The sequence below is a fragment of the Euprymna scolopes genome, chromosome 36, assembly GCF_053919585.1.
Source record: "Euprymna scolopes isolate OS-2025 chromosome 36, ASM5391958v1, whole genome shotgun sequence".
In the NCBI taxonomy this organism is placed as follows: Eukaryota; Metazoa; Mollusca; class Cephalopoda; order Sepiida; family Sepiolidae; genus Euprymna; species Euprymna scolopes.
In genome coordinates, this window is record NC_136517.1 from 63,673,697 (window position 1) to 63,692,368 (window position 18,672).

Sequence of the window (18,672 nt, forward strand, 5' to 3'; positions counted from 1 at the left end):
GTATTACAGTTCTCTCTTTAATGATTTGCTATTCTCAAATTATTGACGGTTTTCACCAGTTTATTTTAAATTTGTTGAATTCTGCTATAAATTAAATCCATGTTTAAAAAGACAAGAAAAAACATAAAAAATAAGTTGTTTGGGGGTAATGCTGAAACCCATGATTGACTGTAATAAGGAATTCTTCATAAAAACACTTTTAAATAAAGTTATATTAAGAATATTTACTGCCCCCCCCCTCCATGCACACAACACACACAAGATAGAATTACCATAGTATGTCCAATGCAACAAAGGGCTACAATCTAGCAATAAAAGAATTAAAGCATATTAAAATTATCTGCTCTTATGCCAGTCAGGGGTCAGAAAATTGAATTTATGCCACAGTACTTATATATAAATATCATTACTGAATGGAACAGCCCATTTTTATTAAAATGCAGGTTAATTCTCATACAATGCTGTGGAGTTTGTAATAAACTGCTATTGAACTTTGGAATCTGCAAAGAATTTCTAATGGACCCCTTTATTTAATCCATCAGAGTAGCATGCTCTCATTCCACCAACCATTACCAGGTAGAAGTCTTCAGTAATTTACGACTTGGATATTCTTTTGGATATTGAAGGTAAAAAAAGGAAACTGAACTGATTTGGTCACACTCTTTTCCTAAAAAGGAATACATCCTTAAGTTGGCAGCCCAATCGCACCTGCTGGCTGGATTTAGTGTTGAGGCAGCTAATCTAAAAATTGGATTAAAATCGTGAAGACAAACATATTTTTGGTGTTTGTTACTATAACACTATAACCGGAAGTGGTTGAACTATGATAGAGATTCAGTTGCTGCTCGGCATGAGTAGATGCCAGATATTCACTTGCTATTTCAGAGACTCTGAGAGATCTTTTAATCATAATTGCTTGCATCTCTCTTGCACTTGATGTCTAATGATTAAGGATCAACTCTTGTAAAGCCACTTTAGCTTAAGATCCCTTAAATCTTTGACATTTTCTCGATCCAAAATCATGTCATCCATTTTGAACAAAATTGGAATAAGAATTCTAGTCATAAGGTTAATTATTATATTGTGTAAAAGGACATATAAGTGATGCTAAACTGTTCTGTTTAATAATTTTTCTTCCCTGTGCTGGGACAGGCATTTTTCAAGTTCATTTTGACGAAAACCACTGGATTATATCGAGGGAATGGAAGACAATACAAAAAAGTTTTTTTTTCTCTGAATTAGTAAACAAATATATATATATTTTTTTTTTGTATGAAAAATTATTTTTCTTTGAATTAATGAATATGTTTTGATTGAAGAGTCATCCCCAATCAATTCTCAATATATAGGACAAAGTATATTGAGCTTTAGTGACTCCATTCTACTCGTCCACCGACTTCACGCCATTGAGAAACTGACTTAGGGTTGAAATCACTTACTCAAAAATCGCCCAGACTTAGCGCCATCCGAACATGAATATTAAGAACATAAGTCAGAGACTTGTGAATGATCAGAGTTTTATAAGCTTTTAATGAATAATTGTTACTTTATTCAAAAAGACCAGTTGTCAATGTGTTATTATTTCTTCACTTGACTTGAAATGACCTTTGTTCTCCAGTGATACAAACTTTGGTGATCAATGCTGGACAATTTGCTCGCTTGATCTTTTAGTAACATGGGCAAAGTGGTGATTCAATGAACAGAAACTTTCAACATTCAGGGCCTTCGCCAGAGTGACCTCCGAGTACCAAGTGACCCACCGGGACCCAGAACAGCTAAATTTGATGTCAAAGGAGTAAGGGGTACACTAGGTGAATTTCTCATTTGGGGGTGCACATGGACATGCAAACATTAAAAAATAAATTTTACACAATAAAATAAGTAAAGAAAAAAACGTAGCAATTTTAAAATAATATTTAATAATACAGGTCGGAACAATAAATTTGTTGTCCTAAAGAAAACAACACTACAGCTCTATTTTAAAACTTTTATTGAAAAAATCAAGTTACCTAAATTGATTAAGTAGTAGAGCTGACATCTATTCAATGTAGCCACCTTCAGCCTCAATCACCGTCTCGATACAGGTTCTGAACTGGGAATATGCCTTTTCCACAAGCGCTGATGGGAGCTTGGCAAATACTTGGTGGATGGCGGCAATCTACTGACTTTGATGTTGTGGGAGGTCATGTTGGTGATGTTCTTGACATATGACCAAACAAAGTAGTCCAGTGGGTTCAGTAAGAGAAGGGTACAAAATCATAGCATTTCTTCTGAAGCCGGGGTCTCTTTGGACTGGCATCAAGTCCTGCTGTCACATTCAGGGTCTGCCAGCGATCACCTGATTGCACCAGGGTATCACCACACTCTTCAGCACATCCAGGTACACTTTGATGTTGACTTTCAAGCTGACTTTGATGTTAGGTGGCATGATGTGGGCCTTACTTGAAACCACACCAAAGACCATAACTGTGGCTGGAAACTTTGTTTCCATCACCCCGGGCATGTCCCTGTTATTCGTAGCAATCCAATCAAGGTCCTAGCAATGGTGTTGTTATAACTTGGATTGGTAGAGAGCATGAGTTGTACAGCGACGCATCTCTGATCTTGCTTGTTGAACATTGTGTCACTTTCAGACATGATAGAAGGCTCCTATCGCTCTGGCCAACTAGTAGATGGTCTGCAACAAAAAAAGAAAACTGTTTTTCACAAACGGAAATGAAATCATGTCATCTTTTCTAGGGCGACAATTTTATCGTTCCACCCTGTACTTTTTAATTAGCATCCTTTTATATCTTTTTGAGAAACAGGTTCTGCTAGCATGTCCTTTTTTTTCAAAACCAATATGTAAATTAGGTAACCTTGCAAATGATATTGCATGTATATGTCATATTTATTATATTAAAATCAAAACAATCATTAAACAAAAAACAAACAATAAGTTTATTTATAAAATGTCATTTTTCAAAACCAATATACAAATTAGTTATCCAAGTAACCGACATCACATGTATATAAACTAATATATAAAATTTGTACAATTGAATTACCCTGAAATAAGTCATTTTGACTTGAAAACCAGACAATTTACATTTTACCTAATTTTACATTCCTAGGCCAATAAGCCTAATAATAGTGGCACACAATTTTCGTAAGAGAGGTGTGCATATATTTGTTGTGGTAGTATGGGTTGATGCTGTTTAGAATTAAAAATAAACAAATGAACAATATTTTATTGGCCACCTTTATTTCATTTAGAGAAGTTATTGTGCTACTTTTTTAAATAGTATTTTCAGGTGAACTTAAAGTTTTATGAGAAATTTTGTTTATTAAATTGTTAGGTGAAAGTACAGATTAGTTACAAAACACCTGTCTCTTATGTTAAGAATGCGTTTCAAAATAATGTTATTTCTGTATGCTTCTCTTTATAAGTACAAAGTTTTATTATATCCGTTTATATAATCAGGAGAGGTTTTAACAAAAAAAAAAAAACGAAGCAGTATTTAAACTATTCTGTAATTTCAGCTATTTGATGAACAAAAGTACAGGGTTTTTTTATTACTTAAGCCAAGATTTATTTCATTGTATAGTTTAAAGGATACATAGTTATTTTCTCTATTTATAATAAAAAGAAGTAGATTATTCTTGTCTCGTTTCCGACATTATAGGAAAATAATGTAGCAATTTCTTTGCAAATCTTTCACACTCACCGTTTCAAGCAAATACTACAGCATGTTTTCATGCAAGAATACACATTTCGTCACCATTTGATAAATATTATAATTTACCCTCTTTGCCTCGCTCTCTCAGATATATGATCCCACATAGGTAGTAACAAATATTTCAACCTCATTAAATTTACTCTCACCATGGAAGCCAAAATCACTGGATATTTTTTCATAGCCATACATACCATATATTGATAGAAAATTTTGAAGGTCCTAGCAATGGTCTTGTTGTCATAACTTTGATCGGTAGAGAGCATGAGTTGTACAGTGACACATCTCCAATCTCACTCGTTGAACATTGTGTCACTTTCAGACATGATAAAAGGTTCCTATCGTTCTTGGGATTTGTACACAGCTGGCCAACTAGTAGATGGTCTGCAACAAAAAAAAATCTGTTTTTATAAAACAGAAATGGAATCATGTCATCTTTTCTAGGGTGACAATTTTATCGTTCCATCCTGTACTTTTTAAAATATAAAACCATATCTTAACAAAATATTATTTCATTTAATCATCAAAAAAGATGCATCTATTCACGCTATTTTTCTGTTTTCACAATTCATTTTCATTATGATCTAATATGCATGGAGGCCACGAAGTGAATGAATCTTTTTCTTCAATTTTCCTTTACTTCCTTATGTAAAAGATTACAATGTCATTTTGTGTAGCTTATTTGCCATTCATACAAAACATATACTCAATCAACGAATGCTTCACTAAGCAATGACTCGGGCATCTATTTTTTTTTAATTCTAGATTTATTTCTTATTTTCAAAACTATTCAAACCGAGAAAGGCAAAACCAATTAGAAAACTTTACGTTTTTAAAGCTAACATTTCCCTTAATGAAGTTAAATAATATGAATTATGTGTTTTTCGTATTGAAAGTAACCCACTTTCTTAACGAAGGAAAATTTCTGAAAATGCCAAACATGTAACAGTGCTTATGCACAGGAGGTACCATGTTACTTTATTGATTGTATTTTCAGGTTAAATTCACGTTTTACAATAAGTTTTGTTTGGTAAATTGTTAGGTGAAAGTACAGAATAGCCATAAAAAAAACAGCCCCTCTACATGTTAAGAATTGGTTTCTAAATATTATTTTTACATGGTACTTCTCTGTATTAGTACAAAATTTTACCATATGCATTGATATACTTAGACTGTAAGTTTTTTTTTTTTTTTTTAAGAGAGGGAGGGGGTTCATTGATTTACAAAAACAAAACATAAAAAAGATTTTTTATTGTAACAACAAAAAAACAATTTAAACTATTGAAATTTTACCTAACACTTTAATGAACAAAAATACAGTTTGTTGAATAGTGTGCTGGTTTCATAATCCTTTTTATTTTTAGTCACTTTCCATTTTGTTTGCAGTGTGTTTGCCAGCATGTAAGCACATGCGCAATTTTTTAGTAATAATAATTGGAATAGCTCTCGCAATGTCTTTAGAGGTAGCTGTAGGCCTAAGATCGATATGATGTATTCGGTGATTATATGACTTTTTTTTTTTTAAATAGGTTAAGAAGTGTAATGTTTACGATATGTCATTCTTCCCCAAGTTCAACAAGTTTTAACAATTTAATGACACGATTTAATGGCACTTAACGCACGAGTTCATATTATTACGGTATATTATGGCTTGTGAAATGTATGCATTTGTTATGGTACATGATATAAATTATGTTTAAAAACAGTACATGATATAAATTATGTTTAAAAACAGTACATGATATAAATTATGTTTAAAAACAGTACATGACATAAATTAAAATTTAAATGCACATTGACTTATACACAAGTATATATGGTAGATTATAATATAACTTTTGGAGAGCGTTTCACTTTTCTAATGTCATATTTGTCGAGTTACAGTACAGAATAGTTAACATTCGTGTTAAGAATAACGTTCTAAATAATATTAGTTCATCATGGACAGTTAATGAAAAATTATTTATTAAGCTATTTTTAACATAAATAGTTTCATTAGGAATTATTCTGTTATGCATCACTATCACCATTGTGGGTTGTGATTTTCATTTTGTGACTATTAATACTTTTATTTATGCTACTATTTTGATTTTCTATATTTTTCATACGTTTTTGTTTTTATTATTTTGATTTATTAGTGCTATTTAATAGTATTCTTATTGTGTTATTTTTACTATTCTCAATAGTATTGTTACAAATATTATTTATTAATGTTTATTTATTATCTCTTCCTGTCTTGAGGCGACATTCACTCCAGATTCAAGCCAGCTCATTCCAATGAATTCCAACGTATAAGATCTAAACAAAATGCAATAAGATCTCTAATATTCCGTTTCATATATATATATATATATATATATATATATATATATATATATATATATATATATACTCAGTGACTGGTATAGTCTCAGATATTTCGTATCAGAAATTCCTCTACGCACCATTTTTAAAAAGAATGTGTTCATTATTGCATCTGACAAAACTGGCTGGTTAATCGTTAGTATTGAGAGTTTCATGCCATTCAAGAAATTCTAATATCCTTGATACACTCTTGAATATGTCATTGCTGTTGTTCATAGAAATCACTATTTCAATTGTTTTCAAAGAAATAGACGCTGTGAAGTTAAAATCACTTTAAGGGCTGCTAGCAATACAACAACAGGCTATAAAAACAGTGCTGGGCTACTCTATATTGAACAGATTAGGAATAGGACTATTTCATATCTTATTCCTAATCTGTTCTATCTACTTATATGTTTATGATTATTTAGAAGGATTTTAGGTTCTAAAATTTTTTACTTTTTACAGGGGATTCTTGTTGGTGGTGTTGGTTGCTCCATTTAATTCTCTTTTTAATTTAAAAAACCCAATTAGATTCCAACAGTTTGTGTAAATTATGATTATTGGAAATTTAACCGACACAAAACTTTTTTACACTTTTTTTTTTTTTTTTTAGATATGTTTTTGACAAAGATTCCGCGTTATTATTAACATATGCTGGCACAAGTATTGCAACTAGAGTGAATGTATGGTGAGAGAATCACTTAAATTTAATATGAAAAGAAACTAATGTCCTTTTATTTACTTCATGTTTGTATTCGTTTTTATTATTTTGATGCCTGATCTGTCCATTGCAATAGAAAAGAGACTGATTCTAATTGATGTGTTAGAGTTCAAACAAAATCTTGTTTGCATGTGAAATTGATAATCGTTTGCTAATTTCCTTTTTTACATTTTTTATGAAGTGACTAGATGAACCAGATTATCTGTATTCTATGATCTCTCCAGTTATAGTGAGAGGGGGGGGGAACTGAAATATGAATATGAAAAACTTATTTAGAATACTCAACTTTTTGCCTACAAGCAAGATGTATCTATTCTGATGCTACACTTCATCTTTCCTGGTCAATGAAAAAAAATCCTTCTAGATTGAGGTAATTTTTATTTTTGTCCCAATTCAGTGTGCCCTCTGGATTTCCTCGCATTAAAAACTGACCTTGTATCTAACTTACTTCTCGTAGAGAGAGGCAAGTAAATAGACAAACTCGTTATTTTGATTAAAATATGTGCAAATTTGTTTAGCAATACTAAAATAATGGTATTTCTTGAATATTTTTATTCACAATCAAAAGTGAACTATTCTCAAGGTTGTTTGCAATAAAGCAAATTAAAAAAAAAAAAAAAAAACTATTTTCAGATAGATTTATCCTTGAGGAAAAAGCAATAAAATTGTCAAAAATGGTCAGGTCATAAATCTTTAACAAATAATAAAAACCAAGTTAAATACATTTTAGTTAGAAATAATGTGTCAGAAAACAATAACTTGTGCTGTTATTCAGTTGAAATGAAGGTATTATTTGCCTCTAATTTCGTATCACTTTTGCAACTATTGTCTGTATATGGAGATGACATAGCAACTGAAATTACTACCGTTCTCTCTTCGTTTTCTCCTTTTCATTTTCTTTTCCATAGAAGAAAATATACATGCAAAAAAGTAACAATAAAAAAGTACTAAAACGGTTTAACTAACATTGAAATTCAAATATCTGAATTTCAATTTATGCACCATTTTAAAGGATTACTAAATCTCAGAAATAAACCAGTGTTTTTGAACTGGTCACATGATCCACAGGTCTAAGCAGTATCAATCAATGGACAAACACAGCACTATTTAATCAGATTGTAGTGGGAATGGCACTAGTGATGACAACATCCATCTGCCCACTGTATCATGATTACCATTAACGGGGGGGGGGTTTAATGGATGTGACAGCAACAAAAGGAAAATAGTACAATGAATTTGAGTGTTTTATTTCAGTAAAAATAAATATGAAAACTGCGAGATGATGCGGGTAGGATCAGAGGCTGTTGTATGTTATGGGCAGAATCACTGTCGATTGTTGTAGTGGATAGAAACAGAACTAGTACATCTTGAAATAGATTGAGGGTTAGGTTGTTTCATGATGATCTGTACAGCAGTGTTTAATATGTAGCAAAGGTTATTAGTTTTGGTGGTAGGAACAGAGCTGTTGCTGATAGAATGGGAGCTGTTACTGACGATGACTTGTTGCCGGATTAGTTGTAGTTGTACATCACTGCCAAATGGGAGCTGCAACTGGTCAGTTATCATTGTAGGAAATGGCGATGATGAGACAAACCCTAAAGTCCTTTTGAGTGGACAAATGCATCCTTTTTCTACAGCTTGCCAACTGCTGTTGATATCAATATCTTGATGACACCTTATTTCGTGTGTAAACGATTTGGAAGATTTTTAAAATGGTATAATGACTCATAAATTGTTTCCATACTTTAAAACTATGTGGATTTGGTAGAGAATTTTATTCCAATGCGTTTTATATAAATTCTTTTTTTCTCAAGCTTTCGAGTGTCACCTATTCTGTACTTCTCTCCATTTTTGTTTGCAGTGTCTTCATTTTCATCATCAAATCATCACAAGAAAGAAGATTCAACATTTCACCGTTCTAATCTTTTGGCTAGCATTGCAATTTAATTTTCTGACTAATCTACTTTTTACTTGAATTTTTATTTATTTTTTTACCATATCTTATATTATTTCTAGGTTACCATCTAAGACCTTAATAGACTTTGTCAAGAGAATTATATAAAATTGAATCTGTTGCTGTAGATGTGAATTAATACTATGACTTAAAGATATGACGCTAAAAGTTTTCCAAAATCACTGGAATCACCTCCTCTTTCCTTCTCATTTCCTTTTTCTTTTTATGTGCTTAACTATAGACACGTTGTTCCAGCATCCTCATCACGGCGTACGCTCGAAGATACTAAGAGTTTATTTTTCATTTGTAATGGTGATCAGAAGTTTGTTTTCTGTGTTAAAATGTTATATATATATATATATATATATATATATATATATATATATATATATATATATTTCAAGGATTATAGAAAAAGCACATTTATCTATTTAGAATAAATTGTTGGCCACAATAGGCACTTCCCTTTCAACGAGTCAACATGTGGCAGAATAAAACTTTGTTTGACGCAAGTAGTGCCTTGCCTCCCCCCACCCCCACCCACCGGGTTTTCAGTTTAGGAATGCTCTTTCATTCTTCTAGTCACTTATTGACCGGTCGTCATCAAATCATCTCTTTTTAAGTCCTTTTTCTCTCCCCTCCCCTTTGTCATATTTTTTTCCCCATCTCATTCTTTTGCCCAGAATCGAGAGAAGTTTTTTGTAAGGTAAAAAAAGTTTTTTAATTTAAAAAAAAAACAAAACATTTTAAACATATTTTCGTTTTAGCAGTTTTTTTGTTTTTGTTTTTTTACCGATTTTAAAAACAGTATTTAAAATCTATCTTCTCTATTTTAAATAATGTTATTGTCAAGCATACGAATTTATTTAGCAATTTTAATTCAACTATTATTTTAATAAATAAAACCTTTGTCTTTTTATATAACAATCCTCCGTAACTGACAGTTAATTCGATTTTAATTTTATGCAAATTTTGTATTGTAATTAAATAAAAAATGATTGAGGTTTTGTATAAAAGGTGCTTGTCGGCAAATCGATTTTTTTGAAATAAGCAAAAACAATATTACGTACTTAATTGTCATGTCGAAAATAGTAAGATATCCAAAAATTACGAAAATTCATCGAGTAGAACAACTGCTATTTTGTTTTTAGTTTTAAAAAAAAATGTCTATCGCTATAGACAACAAATTTTGGCGCTTATACAGAATTGGGACGAGATTTTGTAGTCGGTAAATCGAGTTTTCAGATTTATAAAAAAACAAACAAAAAATAATGGTTTCAAGGTAATCGTAAAGAGAGAGCCTGTTTCCTCCGTTTGACTATAGGTGGCGTTACTGTCTGTCCACCCAGTTACGGAAGCACAAAATGTATATAATGGCACCCTTGAAATAAAAATGTTTTCGTTATATTTTAATTCTTAACAATTTTTTTTTTTTTTGCAAACATATTTAAGTTTTATTTTATAACATTTACGTTTTCTTGCTTGTTTATTTTCAAACATTTACGTTTTCTTTTGTTTTTAGTTTTTTTTTTCAAGCATAAACTAAATGTTTTTGCTATATTTTTCTTTTAAACATATTTATGGGTACAACCGTTTTTCCGCGAGTATTTTTTACGCTCTTATAATAAAAAAAAATCAACGTTTTTTTCTTTTATCTTTTTTTTATGGACCCCCTCTCTTTTTTCTTAATTTTTCTGCACTTATTTTACCTTGTGTTGGTTAATAGAAATTCTTGTGTGCGGGGCGTTTGCTCAGTTGGTAGAGTGCTTGCCTCGCATGCAAGAGGCTCGGGTTTCGAATCCTGAGTTCGGATGTGTCTAACTGATGAGCCCAAATGAGGGCGAAACTCTAGTCTTGGACTTCCGGTTCGTTGACTGTCATGGCTCTTGTGAGCTGCGGCGTTGTTTGGCTGTGGAATTTATTATACAATCTCTCACATTCTGAAAATCATATATATATATATATATATATATATATATATATATATATATATATATGTGAAAAAGGATATTGTAAAACCTGAATCTTACTTGAAACTACTATTTAAAAATAACGCGGTACAATAAGTGCATAAGCAAACTTTTCAAAAAGAAAAATATTTAAAAATCAAACAACGTAAATGTTTGAAAATAAACAAGCAACAAAACGTAAATGTTTGGAAAACTAAAACTTAAATATGTTTTCAAAAACAAACAAAAAAAGTAAATATGTTTGCAAAAAAAACAAAAACATTTTTATTTCAAGGGTGCCATTATATACATTTTGTGCTTCCGTAACTGGGTGGACAGACAGTAACGCCACCTATAGTCAAACTGAGGAAACAGGCTTTCTTTCTTCACGATTACCGGTTTCAACTGATTTTTTGTCAATTCTAATAAGTTACAATGGTAGCTTCCAAATTATGCAGTCGAAATTACGGCGCTTCTACAGTTCTACACTGTTAGGGAGAAATTTTGGAAATCGTAATACTGAATTTCACATGAAAACAATGGTATTTACGTATTCCTCGTATTTTTAAGATGATTATATCCAAAAATTACGAAAATCGATAGAGTAGAACATATAGAGTAGAAATATATTAAAGAAAATAAAGAATTAGAATTTGATGAAACCATCGTAAGACACAGAGTTCTAAAAGGAGGTAATTTTCCGTTTTGATTTAAACAAAATAGGTGAAACATTGCCGCTAACACAAAGCTGTTTTGTTTAATATTTCAGTAATATTCAGGTAATTTCAGTTCTTGTCAAGACATTAAAAAAAGAAAATATTGGAAAGTTATATTGTACATCCAACGCGCGCATCACAATTTACCCCCCACCACCACCATATGTAACACCATGTAACTGTAATTTAATATTATCATCCTAACCATTTTTTACCATTTAAAAGAAGAAACTTCTCATAAACTATCCTTAAAAATTTTTTTACAGCATACAAAAATAATAAAAATGCGAGACAAAAATCGTGTTTACATTATCTACGCTTTAAAACAACGGTCCTATTTAGTGACGTTTTTGAAGCCGTAGACATACCCATGTTTTAAAAATTGGTACTAGTGCACTTATTGATCCGTACGTTATTATTTAAAAAGCCATTCTTAACATGGGGAGGGTGTTTTGTACCTATTCTATACTTTAACCTTACCATTGAATAAAGAAAGCATATCATAAAACTTTAATTAAACTTGGATTTTAAAAAATAGTGCGGATCAGTAGAACCTAAAAATTTAGCAAAAATCAAATAAGTTATATTTTCTTGAAATTGTCGATATTTATTCATTATTAAATAAACTTGCATAATAAAAGTAGGTTCCATTAAATATATTAGAGGAAGTATTTTTATTTTTAGGTGTTCTACCCCCCCCCCCCCCAATATTTCATGTTACGAAAACTAAACAAAAATGTAGATCGATAAAAATTTCAACATTTTTTAAAGCTGAGAAGATCAAATAATTAAAAAATAATTATATATATATATATATATATATATATATATATATATATGTATATATATATATATATAATCCCATTATTTATTTCACTTAAAGTTGTAATTAAAATTGGACATAAAATCAATATTATGTTAAAAAAAATAAACACTTTCTTGATAATTTTTTTTTCTCTGTAATATAATTATTTGAATTACAACAAAAAACAGATTTCTAAAAAATAATTATTTTTAAAAAGCTTTAAATGATATTAAATTCAAATATTATACGATATGAAGTTTAAACAAAGATTTGTTTTTTATAACAGGTTTCCAATAAATGAAAACCTGACTCTCAAGATAATATAAATTGCAAATCCCAAATTAGCCTAAAAAAATCGTTTTGATTTTATTATTTAAATTGATAGAGGATGATCTGCATTTTTTGCGTCGTTTTCCAAAAAAGTATGGAGGCCTGTAAGCAACATTATCTTTACGTACATAAATGTCAACAGAAGACGTTAAAATTAATTTTATTTTATCTCCCATCTGTGTAGTTTGTTAATAAAAATCTAAATTAAGTCTTATACTGTTTTTTATCCATAGCAAAAAACAAAACAAAAAAGAACGTAACTTCCATTAACCATTATAACACGAATGCCCGTCCATAGCAATTGACACAAACACGTGAAATGATGACGTTGCTGTTAATGTGTACAGTGCTGACGTCTTACACAACGTTGTGGAGATACCTATTGTAAATGGAATAAAGTTTTTATACAAAAAAAATCACTTAATTTGATGAAGTAGATTTTCTTTTTCTAATCAAATTTTAATGAGATCGATCCTATCGTCGCCATTTGCCTATTTCAGGGGACGAGGAGGGGGAGTGCCTTTAAACAAAAAAGTGATTAACAAAGGACAAAATGAAGTTGTAAATAAAAAATGGACATAAAATCAATATTAACATAAAAAAATGTAAAAATCAGCGTTTGTCTCAATAATATATAATATAATTAGTTAAAATATAAAAAAGAAAATAAAAATAAACAGAATTTAAAAAAATTAAGATGTAGATAGAATAAAATATTCCGTGATATGAAGTTTTTGAGTAAGGGTTTCTAGTTTAAAAAAATTATTTTCATAAGATATAAAAAATAACTATTGGCAATTTAAAAATAACAAGTGGAGCATGCATGGTCCCCTGTGAGTGCACAGTGAATGAGGCATAAAACATGACTAAGTTCAGCATTTGTTCCCCATCTCTCCATTTAGCCCCAAAAGTTCCCATGGGATGTCAAATCCTGGTGAAAATGAAAAAATGGTGCAGTTTTAGGCCTTAACATATGCAAATTTGAGTTCTTTACCATACAAAAAAAGAAATGTCCATCATTTGCCCCCCCCCCCTCACACACACATACCTCATTTAGCCCCAAAAGTCTCCAAGGCCTTAACATATTTAATTTGAGTTAAGCACCATGCAAAAGTGCTAAATAGACATGGACAAATATGGTAAAATAGTTTAAAAAAAAAAAATGGAGTGTTTTTGTTAGCCCTAAAAGAGCCCCTGGGGCACACCCAAAGGTTATCGCGAAGTATAGACAAACAAAATTATATAGAAATCAGTTAGTTACAACTTTTCAGAAAGTATTATGAAAATCCAAGGCATCAATTTTTTTTAATAAGCACAACAGTGTTAATTTTAGCCATTTTAACCTGAAAGGCACCTCTAGGGGAGCAACCGGAGTTTTCCTGGAAAATCTGTTCCATTATTTTTTTACTCGTATCATGTTTAATATTTGTGCAAAATTTCAAAAACTTCTAAAATTCTTATTGAGAAAAGTGCAGATAGATGAACGGACCAGGGTAAATTTACAGGTCCATCCTCCTTTTGTCGAAGGACCAATAAATTCAACTACAACTTCAAATTATTTTAATTGTTAAAAGATTTTTATTTGTATAGGGGAGTCAACTTGATTTTAGCACCTATTTTCAAAAAAATGTGTGGAGGCCTTTAATTAATAAAATTAACACAAACAATAGCAAAAAAATGTTGCTTCCCTGATTCAATTCAAGCGTCCATTGGCATCCATAAAAATTATATACAATTATAAGCTAAACACAAAATGACGTGGATGATAGTGCGTAAAGCATTTTACGTTATTTAATTATAATTATATATTACACCGAGGCCCACTGCGGCTTGATTCTTTATACAGAAACAGTCGAAAAGCAACGAAAATGAATGAGGCAAAAAGGGAAATGTCTTTTTTTTGTGTATTTAGTTTTTTTTTTTTTATTTGCTATGGCCTTGGTTATTAAAGGTTTTTACTGAGGCAAACGATTCAAAATTCTGAATCGAATCAAGAATATCGATTCAAATAGTCTGAACTGAATTCTGTAGCAAAGTGGAATTTGGGATCTTAAATAATCCTGACATTCTCAACCCAGACTTAGGGTTTGTGTTTGAGTTGATGTACAGCATGTTTTCAGCATTTGTTGCATTTATTATTTATAATAATAATAAATTTGTTGATTAACACTACTTCTTTAAGGTGATTATGCGTGAATACCTTGAAAAACTTGACAAGAGTAAGAAGAAATATATATTAGGTAAAATTATTTGGTAATTTATAGTTGGGGATCAGTTTCATATATAAATTTAACTTAAAATGATCCCTCAATTCCATGTCATTTTTTTTTTATGACAGTTAAGTAAATTTTTTAACAACTGCATCAAGTTGGAGTGGCAAGATTGTAAAATCACATGTAATCGCCTAAAAAGTAAGACCCCCCCCAACAAACGCACAAGATTGATCGCTTATAGCAAAAGAGAAAGAAAGATTAACTGTGCAAGAATTAACCAGAATTTTAAATTTGTCTATGTGGCAACACTTCTAATGCTTGTCATTGCCAAAAAGATAATATAAAATCGGCAAATATTTAAAGTATAAAAAAGGTTTGAATTTACAAAAAAGTTGCAGCAATTTTTATTTTCAAATTATTTTGCATAGATACTCTTTTTCAATTTCAAATGGTTTTCCCTGACTATTTAATTTGAGTCATGTGAAGCAAAAGCCTGCTCGTGATTGGTTGCAAGCATAAAAAGGTGCTGCTTATTATGTAAAGCTGTAGCAGTCGAACCTCCCTGAACTTGGATGAACTGATGCTTATATCTTAAGGATATAAACAAGTACCTTACTTCTGTGCACAATAACAAGTCTGCATAACATTACAGGTGTTGTGATGCTTGTTTGCATTGTTGATCTTTTAAACCAATGCATTTCAGGTGAAAACATTATATACTTGCGTGTCATTTTGAAATCCGTGTAAATTTAAAAAATGATCTAATGGATGTGTTAGATGTATTTTTAACAAACAACATTCACAGTTACGGTCGGATGTATATTTTTTTCTCTTACTTTAAATCAATTCAAGTCAAAGGTTATCTTCCTTGTTTTCATACTGCATTGGTCACATAACTCTAAATGATAAAACTCTAGTATTCGATAAATTTATTTTTACTTTTAATTATTTTTCTACTGGATCATTTTTTGTAAATTTTGGAGTTCATACTAATTTCGCCATGACATGTAAGTATGTAATGTAGCTACATGCAAAATGAATGGCTGATTCTAAAAATATAAACATTTTGACCTTTTGCCTTTTAGATAAAAATTCACCAAAATTCAAGAAATCAATCATGGTGATATTAGCAATCACAGAATATAAGGGACTCATTTTTTAAAATCTTCATGAAAATATATTTTGTATAAACAAAAACACCTTCACTAAAGTTATAGTTTTAAGTGCTAAAAAAATGTATAAATTTGTGTTTTTTTTCATAAATTAAATATAAAAAAATGTATTTCAAGAACATTATGCAAAAGAAGCCCTTAGTTTTTGTTAATGAAATGAATATAACTTGAAGAAAAATTAATTTCCCGAACTAACAATATTATTGAATTAAGGATTGTTTATTCAATATTTTCACCAAAAACTAATACAATTGCAAAAAAATATTTCATGTGATTTTAGTGATAACAATTCTTGCGAAAATTTCACGTCATATATTTTCCTTGTATGCATGAATGTGTAAAAATCAGCATACAAAATTTTTTGTTTTATAATCTTAAAAATAATAAAAAACAAAAAATTTTAAAAATTAGATTCAAGATCACTAAGAAAACAAAAAAATTTTTTAATTTGATTCAAGATCACTAAGAAAATTTTTTTTTTAATTAGATTCAGGATCAGTAAGAAACAAAAAATTTTAAAATTTAGATTCAGGATTAATAAGAAAAAAAAATTTAATGCAAATTTTATGCTAACAGTTAATTTAAAGAAGTATGGATGGGTAATATTGTTTGAATAAAAAAAAAACAAAAAAACTGACAGGATTTGCATCTCACCCACTGTATTCTGTTTAATTATTAAATATTTATTGGTTCCCCGACAAAAGGAGGGTGGACCTGTAAATCATCCTTGTCCGTTCATCTGTTCGCACTTTTCTTAATAACTATGACTTGGAAATTTTTTAAATTTTGCACAAACATTAAACATGCTATGGGTAAAAAAAAGTAACAGAACAGATTTTCCAGGAAAACTCCAGTTGATTCCCCTAGAGGTACCTTTCGGGTTAAAATGGCTAAAATTGACACTTTTGTGCGTATAAAAGAAAAATTTTCTGAAAAGTTGTAACTAACTGATTTCTATATAATTTTGTTTGTCTATACTTTGCAATAACTCTTGAGTGTGCCCCAGGGGCTCTTTTAGGGCCAATAAAAACACTCCATTTTTGGGACTATTTTACTATATTTGTCCAAAATTTTCTGTGTATGTTTATTTAGCAGTTTTGCATGGTGTTGAATTCCAATTTAAATATGTTAAGGTTTTGGGGGCTAAATGGGGGGATGGAATGATGGACTTAGTCATTTCTTTTTTTGCATGGTGCAGAACTGACATTTACATATGTTAAGGCCTAAAACTGCACCGTTTGTTAATTTTCACCAGGATTTGACATCCCCTGGGGGCTTTTGGAGCTTAATAGGGTGGGGGTGGAGAGCAATGCTCAACTTCGTCATTTTTTTTTATCCCTCATTTTCTGTGCACTCACAGGAGACCATGCAGGCTTCACTTGTTTTTGCTAATTTTGTTCAATGGATTAATTGTCAGTGATTTTAATTGACATTTTTCACATTTAAAATGCACTTTTACTTTTATTTAAAAAATTTATTGTTGCAACACTTAAGAATACATTGTGTCAGCATGCAAATAAATGGATAAAATAAACTTGACATTGTAGGTATTTTTAAAGGTTATTTCAAATTCTTAGAAAAAACATTGATATACAGATTTCATCAATATTTTCAGAATATTAATGAATTTTGTTATTGAACTCGCTTTTGGGGATAATTAAGCATTTTTTTATTCAGTATCTTAAGACTTAATAATTATATTTGAAATAGTTCTAGAAAACTAATATTTATCTTTCAAGAGATTTTTTTTTTTTAAATTTAGCTTTCAAATTTAGCTGTATTTAAGTGTGTTTGGAACCATTGTGAAAACATTTTTCATGCTTTTAGAGATTAATTTTGGCCCAAATCTTTCAAACACAATGAAAAAGTCATCGAAGATTATAAAAAATGTTTTCATTTGGAATGCGTTGGTCTAAAAGGCCACTAATGTAATATGTGCTGTAGTTAACAATATTTTGGCTCTTGAGTTCATGTATAATTTTGACAAAGTAAGGGAGATAATTTGTTGATTTTATTCTTGTAAAAGATTTTCCATTTATTTTATATTTTGTAACAATTGATTTTAAAACTTCAATATAATTGTGACCTTCTTTTATTAATGGGTATTTAGTTCTCTCCCACTGCAAGAACTGTGACAATAGGGTTGGAAAATGGGATTGAGAAGTCAGCTTCCCTGAAGAGGAGCACTCTGACCTGCAAAAGTCTTGGGCAGTCCTGTGCTTCTGGAAATTAGCAATAAACTAACCCCTTCTCAAAGAGAGAAAGCAAGGCCTGGGAGGATGAACCTCCTGGAAATGCACAGAACTCACATTACACTGCAATCAACAGGGACCAAGTCATTACAGGAATGATCTAATCCGTTTGTCTGAGGATAAAAATCCCTATTAATGTACCAAATCATGTTAAGTTACCTCCCTTGTGATGTTTTTTTTTTATTTTATCTTCTAAATAAATAAAACATGTGTGTGTGTCTAACTGATAAACTCTTAAAATACTGGTCACATAACACTAAAATTAACAGGAAATAGTAATCAATACATCAACGATGGTTTATAATGAGTAAAATCTTTGTTTGGATTGATGAATAATGCATCCAGAAATGTCAGAGTTGAAATGCAAAAATATTTATTTCAGCTGCTGGCATATTTTTATTAGTTTCATGCATGCACAGATTTAATCATAACTAGAATTGGTTTAATTTTAAATCTTCTCTGTCTGTCAGGTTAGCTCAAAGAGTAGGGAACATGGCT

The 18,672-nt window shown here is 30.4% G+C and overlaps 1 protein-coding gene across 4 annotated transcripts in view; it reads left to right on the forward strand.

Annotated features, from left to right (window-relative positions):
• The window catches only part of LOC145260542 (adenosine 3'-phospho 5'-phosphosulfate transporter 1-like), a 114,816-nt gene that overhangs the window by 25,113 nt on the left and 71,031 nt on the right, over window positions 1-18,672 (forward strand). Inside the window, exon 1 of one of the 4 annotated variants that reach the window (XM_080118761.1) lies at window positions 9,313-9,443. The exons of the other annotated variants lie outside the window; for them this stretch is intronic. The gene's annotated coding sequence lies outside the window, so the exon portion shown is untranslated. Of the gene's footprint in view, window positions 1-9,312; window positions 9,444-18,672 lie in introns of those variants that run through there. 4 annotated transcript variants of the gene reach the window in all.